Raw genomic sequence first — 15,945 nt, forward strand, 5'->3', positions numbered from 1 at the left:
AGAACTCCAGATATGGCCGAAATATTGAACAGTGCTCGGGCTGGAGGACAGATTCAGGGTTCTTTGTTGTTGCAACAATTTGGACTTGAAAATGGCCTTTTTAGATCTTGGGCTCCATATGAAAGTTGTAGGCCTATGTCTTACCTTTCCATCCATATAAAGTAGACCTAAATCTAAGATCTATAGCTCCAGATATGACCTAATTACCGAATAGTGTTTTGGTTTAGATTGCACCAACATCTCTTTTCTAAGTTTGGCCATCTCTTTATCCTTTCAATTTCAGTTCTTAAATTCATCAATCAATCCTTTCATTTATATGATAGGCCTGCATTTAAAATGAACATTTACCACAAATTAAAGGTATCTTATATTATTAGATATATTATTATAAAACATGTTTTCGTTAAGGAGTTAATGATACTTCAAGGGCAAAATGATGATATAAAACCTTGATACAAATGCACTTTTAAGTACTAATCAAATAGATAACAGATTGTCAAACGTTAAATGTTGTCAAATGGTTGATTAGCTTCGGCTAATGGCATCTGAATGGATGACTAGGATAAAGGAATGATTAGCCTCGGCTAATGGCATCCGAATGGATGACCGGGACAAAACAATGATTAGCCTTGGCTAATGGCATCTGAATGGATGACCAGGATAAAGGAATGATTAGCCTCGGCTAATGGCATCACAATGGATGATGATCGAGACAAGGGAATAATTAGCCTCGGCTAATGGCATCCGAATGGATGACCGGGACAAGGGAATGTTTAGCCTCGGCTAATGGCATCCGAAAGGATGATCGAGACAAGTGATTGATTAGCTTCGGCTAAAGGCATCCAAAGTGGATGATCGGGGTGAGTGAACGGTTAACCTCAACAAATGATACCTTAAGAGGATAGCTGGGTTTAAGATTATGGTTGATTACAAGAATTGGTGCATCTATATGTACTATAAATTGTGTATACTATGTACATGAAGAAACTACAAATATCATGCATCAACCATGGAATAATGTTAATGTTTCATTTTTCTGCCAGACCATTTAATTATCATTATTACTAATAAGCAATTGCATTCTCTTAAATGTTTTGCACTGCAACTAGGAAACCCGATACACGGGAACCTACTTTTGCAAGGAATCATGTAGTTGCATCCTAAATCATGATGTATTTTGTATGCATCAATGTATTAAATGTATAACTTTTATTGAACTCTTTTGTTTAAATTCGTGGTGATTATTAGTAGGATAGGAATGCAAACTCATGTCTATGGATGTATATTATAATATGAACTTCTAAGCATGCAAACATAATATTATGTGTTTATGTAAATTTCCCTTTTAAATGAAATGTTTAAAGTTGTTGATGTATGGATTGCATTTTGATGATGTGAGGAAAATAGGTTCGCAATTTACCGACACGATGTGTGTCAAAGAAAAAAAAAATTTTGCTATTTTGGGGCTTGAAAAACCGGGTTGTTATAGTTGGTATCAGAGCCCCTGGTTTAGATCCTAGGGATCTCTGATAATTGTATTGGTGTGGTGAATTTTAGGATGGTACGTGACACGACTAAAAGATTGATGTCTTCTTCCAAGTGCAGGAGTGTCGAAGTAATAAATAACCCGGCAAGACCAGGGTCGAACTACAGGGAGGTTAATTGCACAAATTATAAACAACAATTATAAACAACAACAATAGTAACAATAACAACAACAATAATAATAGTAGCAATAATAATACTAATAATACTACTAGTAGTAGTAGTAGTAGTAGTAGTAGTAGTAATAATAATAATAACAATAATAAAGAAAAATAAAAGGAAGAAGAAGAAGAAAAATTGATGAGAACTTTGAGATGGAAAATTAATGTAAGGATTAAATAATGATAACAAACAATGTTAAGGTTAGAGGATCCACTAATGGTATGTCAAACAAGTATAGTATAAACTCTTATTATTCAATTAGAAACCACACACAAAGAAAGTTCCAATCAGATTATATATTGTTAACATGATTACATTAGTCATCTTATTCGATTAATGTTAATACTTGTAAATCTCGTCAAGCATTCATGATTATAACTTATGTTAACAACAAATCAAGTTCTTTTTATAGCTCAGGTGTCGGTTATACCATACAGTATGGGCTATGAAAGTGCCAAGTATTTGTTGTACCAAGTGTTATACAACATAAATCAAGATTAGTCATTTAACAAGCAAAGTATTAAAGAGTAAACAAGATAACAAATACAAAACATATTAGTATCAAACATTAAAGTCCATATTAAGTTTACAATATACTTATTCTTACACCATTAGTGTAACCTTTTCACCTTGACATAATAAACGCATAAACATTACAAAAAATACAAAGAGAGAAAGCAAAAGCATGATCTTGATCTGGAGACCAAGATGCCTAAATGCATGGCAAATGCCTCCTTTTATAGGCCAAAATTGGGAACTATTTATTTGATGACTAATTAATGAATGGGTGACCAACTCTTGACTTGATGACAATCCTTATCTTCTCTTTTCTGCCCAAAACGTCATTCATAACATCAAAATTGGAGCCACTTGAAAACATCAAAGTTGTAGGAAAGTGTCTTAGCTTTCTTGTGTAAAAACTTCAGCTCATTTGGACTTCTAGAACTCCAGATAAGGGCCAAATACTGAACAGTGCTCGGGTTGGAAGACAGATTCGGACTTCTTTGTTGTTGCTACAATTTGGACTTGAAAATGACCTTTTTAGATCTTGGGCTCCATATGAAAGTTATAGACCTATGTCTTGCCTTTCCATCCATATAAAGTAGACCTAAATCTGAGATCTATAGCTCCAGATATGACCTAATTATCGAATAGTGTTCCGGTTTGGATTGCACCGAAATCTCTTTTCTAAGTTTGGCCATCTCTTTGTCCTTCCAATTTCAGTTCTTAAATTCATCAATCAATCCTTTCATTTATTTGATAGGCCTACATTTAAGATGAACATTTACCATAAATTAAAGGTATCTTATATTATTAGACATATTATTATAAAACATGCTTTAGTTAAGATGTTATTGATACTTCAAGTGCAAAATGATGATATAAAACCTTGATAAAAATACATTTTTAAGTATCATTCAGTACGCACCCGAGAAGGGACACGAACTGAGCCGCCCTCCTTAGATAGGAGGGGCGAGAACCAAGGTGCCTAAGGTCGGCAAGACGAAGATCCCTTGGATGATACGGCATCTCATGCTCCGATAGTACCACCCGAAACCTTGCAGGGGGAAGTTGCGGTAGCGAGGGAAGGCGGGAGGTCTAACCAAATAGAGGGAGTACCCCTAGTTGCAGCAGCGCAGCAAGAAAGATCAGAAGCACAACCATCGACTATTCCAACTAGTGTGCCCCCCATAATATGTAGACCTAGGACTCCTTGTACAAATAGTTAAAGTAGTGATGGAGGGCATAGCGGGTTCGGCGACACAAATAACTCCCACCACGCAGATTCCACAAGCAGCCCCTATGATAAGCATGACTACGGATAACGTGGTGCCATTGGTGTCACTAGTCAAAAGTATGAGGGAAATGGGCTGTGAACTGTATATGAGGGAACAAGATGTAGAGATAGCTGGAAGATGGATTAAGAAGGTAGAAAAGACCATAGTTCAAATAAGCATACCCGAGGGGTTGAGGGTAAACTATGCAACCTAGTTATTGTCTGATAGGGCCATGACATGGTGGGAAACAGTTCAGCTGAGTCATGCAACCAAGACACTAACTTGGAGTGATTTCAAGATAGAGTTTGAGAATCAGTTTTATTCCAGGTACCATCGTAAGGTGAAAGAACAAGAGTTCTTGGCATTAAGACAAGGTGATATGTCGGTATTGGAGTACGAAAAGAAGTTCCATGATCTCTCATTGTTCGCCCCACACTATGTGCCAACAGAGGAACATATGATTGAGAAGTTGAGAAATGGTTTGCGACAGGACTTGAGACAAGGATTGATCACCTTATGATTTAAATCAGTGAGAGAGTTGATTGAGGCTGCCCAAGCTTTGGAGGCTTGTATTGGAGAAGGCCAAAGGGGATATCAGGGCATAGGCAAAAAGAGAGATGGGGACTTTTTCAGCAGCAGACCGCCACTCCCGAAGAAAGGAAAAAGTGGAGTGTTTGAGTAGTACAAGAAGAAGGGGAGTTTGATGTTACCGCCCCACCAACAGTCAAGTGGGAGAGTGATGGTTGGACGGTCGCATTCGAGGGAAAACTCTTCAACTGGTACTGGTGACTGCAAGGGTATTGACTATCCTTTTTGTATGAAATGTGGACAAAAACACCCTGGGGACTGCTCAATTTCCCCCAAGCGATGCTTTGTGTGCAGAGGAGAAGATCATAGGTGGAGGAACTGCCAGTATTTGAGTCAAGGGTGTCATTACTATGGTGGAAGAGGTCATTTCAAGAGGGACTGCCCAAAAAGGAACACTGGACAGGTACAAAGCTATAGGCAACCCAGCCAGAGCCAACAACAGTCAGTCACCGTGAATAGGCCAGTGAGATCTTCTCAATCAGGAGCAAAATCTAGTTGAGGGAGACCGAGGGCACAAAATGATAGGACCTCGGGGAGGGTCTTCCACCTGACACAGGAGGAGGTCAGGGTTGCATCGGATGTGGTGGCAGGCACACTACTATTGAATGATTTTAATGTGCATGTGTTGTTTGATCCGGGTGCCACCCACTCATTCATTGCTAGGAGAATTGTCACTAAACTGAGAAAGGGAGTAGAAAAGTAGAAAAGGGATTCTTAATTGGAACTCCAATGGGAAATATGGTTGAAACAAATATTGTGTATGTGGATGTGGGGGTTAGTCTATCTGGGTATGAAACAAAAGTAGACTTGATTCCCTTAGAGCTGCATGATTTTGACATAATCCTAGGCATGAATTGGTTGAGTAAATACAAGGCTCTAATAGATTGTTATGCTAAAATTGTTACTTTCCAAACCCCTAAGGGTGAGAGAATGATTTTTGAAGGAGAGAGAATTCTCAAACCAACTACCTTGATATCGGTGGTAACAGCCCAAAAACTTTTAAGAAAGGGATGTATGGGATACCTCGCATACATCTTAAACTGTGATGATGAAGGTCCATGACTGAAGGATATTCCTGTGGTGAAGGAATTCCCAGATATGTTTCCCGAAGAACTACTAGGACTACCCCCAGAGCGAGAGGTAGAAGTGTGTATAGACAAAAGGGTCCCACCTATAGCCCAACAACCGTATCGGATGGCTCCGGCAGAGCTGAACGAATTAAAGACTCAACTACAGGAACTGTTAGACAAAAGGGTTCATACGACCTAGTAATTCTCCATGGGGAGCACCGGTGTTGTTTGTAAGAAAGAAAGATGGAACCCATAGACTTTGTATTGACTACCGACAACTAAACAAGATAACAATGAAAAACAAATATCCATTACCTCAGATAGATGATTTGTTTGATCAATTAAAGGGAGCGAGGGCATTTTCGAAGATAGATCTGAGATCAGGGTAATATCAGATGAAGATTAAAGAAGCGGATGTAGCAAAGACCGCATTTAGAACTCGTTACGGACACTATGAATTTTTGGTGCTACCGTTCGGGTTGACGAACGCCCCAGCCCTCTTTATGGACTTGATGAATCGGGTTTTCCAACCATATCTTGATAAGTTTGTGGTGGTGTTCATTGACGATATACTGGTGTACTCGAATTCTTTCGAGGAGCACGAAGAACACTTGAGACAAACCTTACAAACCTTGAGAGATCACCAGTTATATGCAAAACTGAGTAAATGTGAATTTTGGTTGAAGACAGTGACGTTTCTAGGACATGTCATTTCAGCCGAAGGTGTTTTTGTAGACCCCCAAAAAGTTGAGGCAGCCTTGAAATGGGAAAGACCAACTTCGGTAACCGAAATACGTAGCTTCCTGGGACTTGCAGGATACTATCAGAGGTTTATCGAAGGTTTTCCCCTGATTGCAACCCCTTTGACCCAGCTAACTAGGAAGAATAAGAAATGGGTGTGGTCAAAAAAATGTGAGAAAAGCTTCCAAGAATTGAAGAGGAGGCTCACCACTGCTCCAATGTTGACCCTTCCCTCAAGGACCGAGGGTTTTGTGGTATATAGTGATGCTTCAGGGAAGGGATTGGGGTGTGTTCTGATGCAACATGGGAAAGTGATCGCCTATGCATCAAGACAGTTAAAAACTCATGAGGTGAACTACCCAATGCACGACCTGGAGTTGGCTGCTGTAGTTTTTGCCTTGAGGATATGGAGACACTATTTGTATGGGTCTCGAACCTAAATTTTTACTAATCATAAGAGTCTAAAGTATCTGATGTCGCAAAAGGAGTTGAACATGCAACGAAGAAGGTGGATAGAGCTTATTAAGGATCATGACTACACCATAGAATACCCTCTGTGGAAAGCAAACGTAGTGGCAGATGCCCTCAGTCGCAAAAATAAAGCCACCCTGGGAAGGTTAACAGTGGGAAAGGAGCGGTAATTGGTGGAATTGAAAGAGATGGGTGCAGATTTGGACATTAATGTTGTAGGTGGGTTAGTAGCCCAATTATTGGTACGACCAATGTATCGGGAACAGATACTACATGCCCAATTCCATGACAAGGAGGGGCATAAGATTAGGAAGAATGTGGAGGCCGAAGTAGAAATGAAATTCCGAGTAGCGGATGATGGATCCTTGATGATGGGACAACAGTTATACGTGCCTAGTGACGAAACAGTCAAACGAATGGTTCTACAAAAAGCACATGAGTCCCGGTTCTCCATACATCCTGGCAGCACTGAGATGTATCGAGACCTGAAACACCTCTATTGGTGGCCTAATATGAAAAGGGAAATAGCTGAGTATGTGTCTAAGTGTGGGATATGTCAACAAGTCAAGGTTGAACACTAAAGGCCTGCGGGACCATTACAACCATTACAAATTCCAGAATGGAAGTGGGAGATGATCACCATGGATTTTGTGTTAGGATTTCCCAAAGGGAGGAAAGGAAATGACGCGATATGGGTTATCATAGATCGGTTGATGAAATCCGCACTATTCTTGCCTATAAAGATGACCGACTCGGTGGACAAGCTTGCCAAGATTTATATAAATGAGGTGGTACGGCTTCATGGGATTCCAATGTCCATTGTATCGGATCGAGATCCCAGGTTCACCTCTCAACTTTGGCCAAGCATACACCATGCCTTAGGAACAAGATTGGACATGAGCACTGCGTTTCACCCTCAAACGGATGGCCAGTTAGAAAGAATGATCCAAGTCTTTGAAGACCTATTACGGGCCTGTGTGTTAGAATTTGGAGGAAACTGGGAGGAACACATGGCATTAGTGGAGTTCACGTATAACAATAGTCACCAAGCCACAATAGGGATGGCCCCATATGAAGCCTTGTATGGTAGGAGGTGCAAAACTCCTTTATGTTGGGATGAAATCGGGGATTGGAAGTTATATGGCGCAAAATTCATCCAAGTCACCACGGAGAAAGTGAGAACAATCAGGGATCGCATCAAAGCCACACAGGATAGATAGAAGAAGTATGTTGATGTCAGGAGAAGACCTCTCGAGTTTAGTACAGGGGACCAGGTGTTCCTGAAGGTAGCCCCATGGAAGAACATGTTACTGTTTGGATTGAAAGGGAAGCTAACTCTCCGCTTCATTGGACCCTTCAAAATCTTACAGCGAGTAAGACCAGTAGCCTACAAAGTGGACTTGCCCCCACAGTTAGCCAAGGTCCATGATGTGTTCCATGTCTCATTGTTAAGAAAGGCTGACGTGGACCCCGCCCGAATCCTACCCCAGGTTCCAGTAGAAGTCAAGGAAGACTTAACACTAGAATTGAGGCCCATAAGGATACTTAATCAGGAAGTGAAGGAGCTATAGAGCAAAAACATCCCTATCGTCAGAATCTTATGGCGAAATGCTCAAGTAGAAAAGGAAACTTGGGAGAGGGAGGCTGAGATGAGGAAAAAGTACCCTAATTTATTTGAACTACCAGGTATGCAGTATGAAACCTCTTAAATTTCGAGGATGAAATTCCTATTAAAGGGGGAGAATGTAAACACCCAAAAGAAAAATATATCTATATATATATATATAGACAGAATTGATGACTCAGTTTTTGCTGCCGATTTCTAGATCGACAGCGATGCAGTTTCCGCTGTCGATTTCTCGATCGGCAACGACGCAGTTTCCGCTGTTGATTTTTGCATCGGCAGCGACATAGTGAACCCACTACCCATTTCTCGATCAGCAGCGACGCAGTTTCCGTAGCTGATTTCTGCATCTGCAGCGAAGTAGTTTTCGCTACCGATTTCTCGATCGGCAGTGAGGCAGTTTCTGCTGCCGATTTCTGCATCGGCAGCGATGCAGTTTTTGTCTTAAAAATAAAATAATAATAATTTTCTTAAGGAGTTGAGAGGGAGGGGTAAAACTGGTTTTAGATAGACCAAAACAAGGATAAAAACACATCTAAACCAACCCCCAAACACCCACCTCATTTAATGGGGAGTATAAATATAAGGAGGAGAGAGAAGGTAACCCTAGCTTTTCTCAAAGTTGTTGCAGCTATATGTCCAGCTACATGTTACTCTCCCTTTCTCCTCCCCAACAGAAACCTAAGCCTTATGAACGTGTGAGGGAGAGAGAGGAGACCTTGAGAGAAGATCGGACAACCACCTAGAGAGAAAGGAGAAGGGAACCAGCGTGAGAGGAAGAAGAAGGAAGCAAACCAGCGGCAGAGGAGGAAGAACACTGTCAAACCTTCCCCAAACCTAGCTAGATTCGTAAGGTATGGGTCATGAAACTTCCTTCCTCTTCTCCTTAAGATCTAGAACCGGAAATGAAGAAGAAAAACCCTAAGAAAATTGACCTAAGACCTAAGCTAACTGTGAAGAAAACAAAAATTAACTAAGAGGACAAAGAAAACAGAAATGAAATGAGGCCAATTTCAGAACATCTAACAAAGAAAAATGAATAAAATAGAAACAACAAATCATAGTAGGGGGTCAGCTTTAACTATGGGGTTAGCCGGCATACAATGTGTGTGTTGTGCTGGGATTGGTTGAAGGATTATGTGCTGGAATGGATAGTTTCAATGTGTGTATTCTGCTGGAATGATTGAAAGATATATGTTGTAATTAATGGTTTTCAATGTGTGTGTTTTGCTGGGATTGGTTGAAGAATTATGTGATGGAATGGATAGTTTCAATGTGTGTATTCTACTAGAATGATTGAAAGATATATGCTGTAATTGATGGTTTTCCATGTGTGTGTTCTATAGCGAAATTTCAATTCGCTACCGAAACTATATCGGCTATAGGGAATTAGTATTCGCTGTCAAAATTGAGTCTTCTGCAGCGAATTGAAATTCGCTGCTGAATTGGGTATTTTGCAGTGAAATTTTGATTCACTGCCAAAAATGTGTTGGCCGCAGCGAATTAGTATTCGCTGTTGAAATTGAGTCTTCTGCAGCGAATTAGAATTTGCTGCCAAATTAGGTGTTCTGTAGCGAAATTTCAATTCGCTGCCAAAAATATGTCGGCTGCAGCGAATTAGCATTCGCTGCCGAAACCGAGTCTTCTGCAGCGAATCAGCATTCACTGTAGAATTATGTGTTCTGCAGGGAATTTTGATTCGCTGCCGAAACTGTGTCGGCCGCAGCGAATAAGTATTCGCTGCTGAAATTGAGTCTTTTGCAGTGAATTAGAATTCGCTGCCGAATTGTGTGTTCTGCAGCAAATTTCGATTCGCTACCAAAACTATGTCGGCTGCAGTGAATAAGTATTCGCTGCCGAAATTGAGTCTTCTGCAGCGAATTAGAATTCACTGTCGAATTATGTGTTCTGCAGCAAATTTCGATTTGTTGCCGAAACTGTGACGACTGCAGCGAATAAGTATTCGCTGCCGAAATTGAGTCTTCTGCAGCGAATTAGAATTCACTGTCGAATTGTGTGTTCTGCAGCAAATTTCGATTCGCTGCCGAAACTGTGTCGGCTATAGCGAATAAGTATTTGTTGCTGAAATTGAGTCTTCTGCAGAGAATTAGAATTCACTGCCAAATTGTGTGTTCTGCAGCGAATTAGCATTCGCTGCCGAAACTATGTCGCCTGTAGCGAATTAGAATTCACTACCAAATTTTATGTTTCACAGCAAAATTGCGATTCACAGTCGAAACTGTGTCGGCTGCAGCGAATCGCTACTGAAGTTTAGTTGTCTGCAGCAAATTAACATTCGCTGCCGAGTTTCATGTTCTACAGCGAATTTATGATTCGCCACCGAAGTTGAGTTGGTTGCAGCGAAATTGTGATTCGCTACTGAAACTGAGTTATCCCCTACAAGTTAGCATTTGCTGCTAGAACAGTGACACCAACAGCGAAATAGTTTTTGTTGCCGAACGGGCTGCCGGCAGTGAAACAGTTGTCGCTGCCAAATTGGCAGCCTACAGCGAACCAATTCTTGCTACCGAATTTGGCAGCCTACAGCGAACCAGTTCTCGCTACTGATTTCTGCAATAAGCCTCCTAGGCAAAAAATGACTTAAATGCTAGTAACAATTTCATGGTATGATGGTGTCAAATGTGAAACACTTGAATGTGAATATATGAACTTTTGAAATAAGTGTGGTGACAAATATGATTCAAAAATACAAATGTACTGATTTGTGACCATTATTGTCTTAGGTGGTGCGGTCGGGATCGGACCATCGTCAAGACAAGAACAAACCACAGGTGGAGCAGGTAGGTGACTTCCACTTTTCTTTTTCATATGTTAAATAATACGATACTTTAACATGAATGTTACCATATTGGGTTAGAATAGATAACAGATTGTCAAACGTTAAATGTTGTCAAATGGTTGATTAGCTTCGGCTAATGGCATCCGAATGGATGACCGGGACAAAGGAATGATTAGCCTCCGCTAAAGGCATCCGAAAGGATGATCGGGACAAGTGATTGATTAGCTTCAACTAAAGGCATCCAAAGTGGATGATCGGGGTGAGTGAACAGTTAACCTCAACAAATGATACCTTAAGAGGGTAGCTGGGTTTAAGATTATGGTTGATTACAAGAATTGGTGCATCTATATGTACTATAAATTATGTATACTATGTATATGAAGAAACTACAAATATCATGCATCAACCATGGAATAATGTTAATGTTTCATTTTTCTGCCAAACCATTTAATTATCATTATTACTAATAAATGTTTTGTTAATTGCATTCTCTTAAATGTTTTGCACTGCAACAGGGACATCACATCAATGAGATGCCTAGGAAACTCGATACACAGGAACCTACTTTTGCAAGGAATCATGTAGTTGCATCCTAAATCATGATGTATTTTGTATGGATCAATGTATTAAACGTATAACGTTTATTGAACTCTTTTGTTTAAATTCGTGGTGACTATTAGTAGGATAGGAATGCAAACTCATGTCTATGGATGTATATTATAATATGAACTTCTAAGCATGCAAACATAATATTATGTGTTTATGTAAATTTCCCTTTTAAATGAAATGTTTAAAGTTGTTGATGTATGGATTGCATTTTGATGATGTGAGGAAAATAGGTTCGCAATTTACCGACACGATGTGTGTCAAAGAAAAAAAAAATTTGTTGTTTTGGGGCTTGAAAAGCCGGGTTGTTACATGGGTTGATGGAAATTATAGTGGTAAAGCCAGTTGTGGAGGTGGAGGTCGGTGCTAATGTTGCTACTGCTGGTGCTGGAGAAGGAAGAAAATGAAAATGGTGGTGCTGATGAGTTGTTGTCGTTGTGGAGAAAAAAGGAGAAGCATCAGTGGAGAGGGAGAAGTGTGGTGGAGAGGATTGTTATCCAGCCGGCGGTGATAGTGGTGGTGGTGGTTGAAGGCATAGCTGAGAAGGAGAAAGGAGAGAGAGAGGTGGCAGGAAAAAAAAAAAAAAAGGGAGGTGGCTGGTTTTTCTCCTATTTTGGACCCAGTTTTATCATCTCTCGGGCCATAACATCAACCTCTATTTATAGGTGGTGGAATAGGGTAATTTCTTCTGCACTTGGTTAAAATTTCAGCCCTTGATTTTGTTGGAAAAGATCCCAATCATTGGCTCAAAGTAAGCATGACGCACTATCAAATCTGTAGAAAAAGCTGTCTAAGTTGGCATGTTTATGTTGGATTCTGCACCAATGGGTTATCATTCCAACTAAAATATTCACACCATGATGTCAAGGAATTGCAGAGGATCATTTTCATGCAAGTTTGGTTAAATTTGGTGGATGTTCAGTGCATTAAATGCACCTACAAAGGCGATGACTAGACTAGTTTTTTCAAAAAAAAATAAGAAATATAATGAATAGTGTCGTCTGGTCCCTTTTTTTTAAAATATAAAACGGCACTGTTTTGGGCTGAATTAGGGATTTGAACTAATTTTCAATTTAGTCCTTCATCTTTCAATTTCTTTCAATTGAACTCCGAATTGACTATAAACTTTGGATTTAATGCAATTAAGTCCCTACTGAACTTCAATTGGAACCCGAAGTCACGCGCGTTTTACAATATGATCCTTGGTCTCCGATTTTGTCATTTTAACCCCTAATTGACCATTAAATTTTCAATTTCTTTAATTTTGCCCCCGGGTTTTGTCAATTGAGACCCCATAGTTTGACGTCGGTTGCATAATGGTCTTTGGTCTTGGATTTTGTCAAATTAGCCCCTAATTGACCCCAAAACTTCAATTTTCTTGCAATTTGACCCCTAATTTCAATCAATTAACTTGGTAAAAATTAAATTTGATCTCTTAAAATTCCAATCTTCTCAATTAAGCCCAAATTAGGCTCCCAAACTTAATTTTTCACCAATTAAACCCCAAATAAAATTAATTTGACCCATTTAAAGTATAATTAACTCTTTGCACTTAATTAAATCCTTCAATTGGACCCAAATTAATTCTTAAATATAATTAAAATTTAATTTGGCTCATGATTAAATCAAATTGGCCTATTAAAAATTTAATTATGTCATTAGACTTAATTTTTATGCAAATTCATCCAATAATTATTTAATTTGACCTTGAATTTGCTTTTTTTTCTCTAATTTTGGCATAATGGGGTACAATTAGGTCTTGAAATTGTTCCAAAAATTGGAGCTTGATTCCTTAGTCTGCTTTTTCCACATTGCTAGCCTTTATTTTATTTTGAAAAAAAAATGATTTTTGGGGAATAACCCAGAATTGGGTTATGACAAGAACTTTGAAATAGAAGATTGATGTAAGGATTAAACAATGATAACAACAAATGTCAAGGTTAGAGGATCCACCAATAGTATTTCAAACAAGTATAATATAAACTCTTATTACTCAAATGAAAACCACACACAAAGGAGGTTACAATTAGATTATAAATAACTACATGATTACATTAGTTATCTTATTCGAATAATGTTAATACTTTTAAATGTTGTCAGGTATTCATGATTATAACTTATGTTAACAACAAATCAAGTTCTTTTCGTAGCACAGGTGTCGGTTATACCATATGGTTTCTGCTATAAAAATGCAAAGCATTTGTTGTACCAAGTGTTATAACATAAATCTAGATTAGTCATTTAACAAACAAAGTATTAAAGAGTGAACAAGATAACAAATACAAAACATGTTAGCATCAAACATTAATATCCATGTTAAGTTTACACTATACTTATTTTTATACCATTAGTGTAACATTTTCACCTTGACATAATAAACTTAGCTAAAAATAATGAAAGAGAAACATTAATAAACAAGATAAGAATATAAATAAGATAAAAATTAACTAAGTAAAGGAAAGAAATTGAAAGACATAAACAAGATATTAATGAAAACAAAACTTAAGCATTACAAAAATACAAAGAGAAAAGCAAGAGCATGACCTTGATTTGGAAACTAAGATGCCTAAATGCATGGCAAATGCCTTCTTTTATAAGCCAAAATTAGAAATTATTGATTTGATGACTAATTGATGAGTGGGTGACCAACTCTTGATTTGGTGACAATCCTTATCTTTTCTTGTCTGAATAAAACGTTATTGATAATGTCAAAATTTCAACCAACCTTCCTATGAAAGTTCTAGAAAATTATCTCAGCTCTTCAGGTAAAAAAAAATTAAGGTCATTTGGATTTCTAGAACTCAAGATATGGACTGAAAACTGATATAGACTTCTTTGTTGTTGCTAAGCTTTGGACTTGAAAACGACCTTTTTAAAACCAAACCTCCACATGAAAGATATAGGCCTATTTCTTACCTTTTCATCCATATAAAGTAGACCTAAATTTAAGATCTATAGCTCTAGATATGACACAAATACCAAACAGTGTTTCAGTTTGGATTGCACCAGCATCTCTTTTCTATGTTTGGCTATCTTTTTGTCCTTTCAATTTTAGCACTTAAATTCATCAATCAATCCTTTCATTTATGTGATAGACCTGTATTTAAGATGAATATTTACTACAAATTAAAGGTATCTTATATTATTATATATGTTATTATGAAACATGCTTTAGTTAAAGAGTTATTGATACTTCAAGTGCAAAATGATGATATAAAACCTTGATAAAAATACATTTTTAAGTACTAATCAATTGAATTTGATAGATTTAAACATATAAGCCCTAAACATGTGAGTGTTGGAGTGTGTATTAATAAAAGGACCTATCACTTTGGCATGATATAGATTTCATTTAAATTTCGATGATTTATTGAGTTTTAAAGTTTACATGTAAATAAATTCATGAAAATTTATACTCTTTATTTTTCTTAATTATATTCTTGCTTATAATGCATATATTCTTGCATATTGATGGGAGATTAGGAGATTAGCTATAGTGATTTGATTTAATTTAACTTTAATTTGATTTTACCTATCCTTTCTTGAGGACGACCAAGAGCTAAATGTAGGGATATTTGATGCAACCATATTATTTGATAGTTTCACACATAATTAACTAGTGTTTTGCCTATGTTTTATATATAAAATACCTTGACATTCTTTGTTTTATGTTTTGAAGGCACTTTTGGATGAAAGATGCAAAAAGGAGTAAATTGAAGGTAATTGACAAATTAGATCTTCAGTCAATGTTTTCTGTAGAGCGTGAGCTTTAGAGGTCGAAATGAAGTTATTCTAGTCGAATTAAAAAGCTAACATCCATATCTTTCTAGACATCTAAGACAAGAAAATAAAATAAGGAAGACCATGTAAATCATAGCCTTCAAAATCAAATCTCGCAGTTTATTAGTGTTGACCTTTGGCTATTCCGGCTTGAATATCTGGAGCTACAAAAATCCAATTGATGCAAACTCAATTTTTTTGGATTCCTGACTCAAAAACCTATAATTTCTCCAATTTCAATAAAAAATGATATCATATGAGGGAGATATTATTTTTCAAAGATAACAATTGAATTTTACTAGCAAACAGGTTTCGTGAAGAAAAGAGTCCAAATTATGTTCCGAAACATCTAAACCAATATCAAAGTTTTTATTTCCGTAATTTTACTCCTCTAAGTCAAAGCTTGATTTCATGTAAGGCTATTTCTTCTTTTTTTTTAGGAAAATAGTTATTAAGTACTTAAATGTAAATTGTCTACTTAAGGGAGGACTATTTTGTAAAATAGAGACTAAGGTTTCCTAGGATATAAAAAGAATGAAAGAAGAGAAGGGGGGCAACAAGCAAAAGAGAGAAAAACACCCCCTCCTCTAAGAAAATTGAAATTATGCATTTTTTCTTCTTTTTGATTAGTTGTTCAACAAACATGCAAGGCTAAATATTTTTTCTTGGTTGCAAAAACATGGACACCTTTGGATTTCAAGAACTATAAGATTTATTTTACCTTTTCTTTTCAGTTTATATGATGAATATGTTTGTTCTCTTATGATTTTTTTTTTAATT

This window comes from Populus euphratica, unplaced genomic scaffold (genome assembly GCF_000495115.2).
Source record: "Populus euphratica unplaced genomic scaffold, PopEup_1.0 scaffold1057.1, whole genome shotgun sequence".
NCBI classification, from domain to species: Eukaryota; Viridiplantae; Streptophyta; class Magnoliopsida; order Malpighiales; family Salicaceae; genus Populus; species Populus euphratica.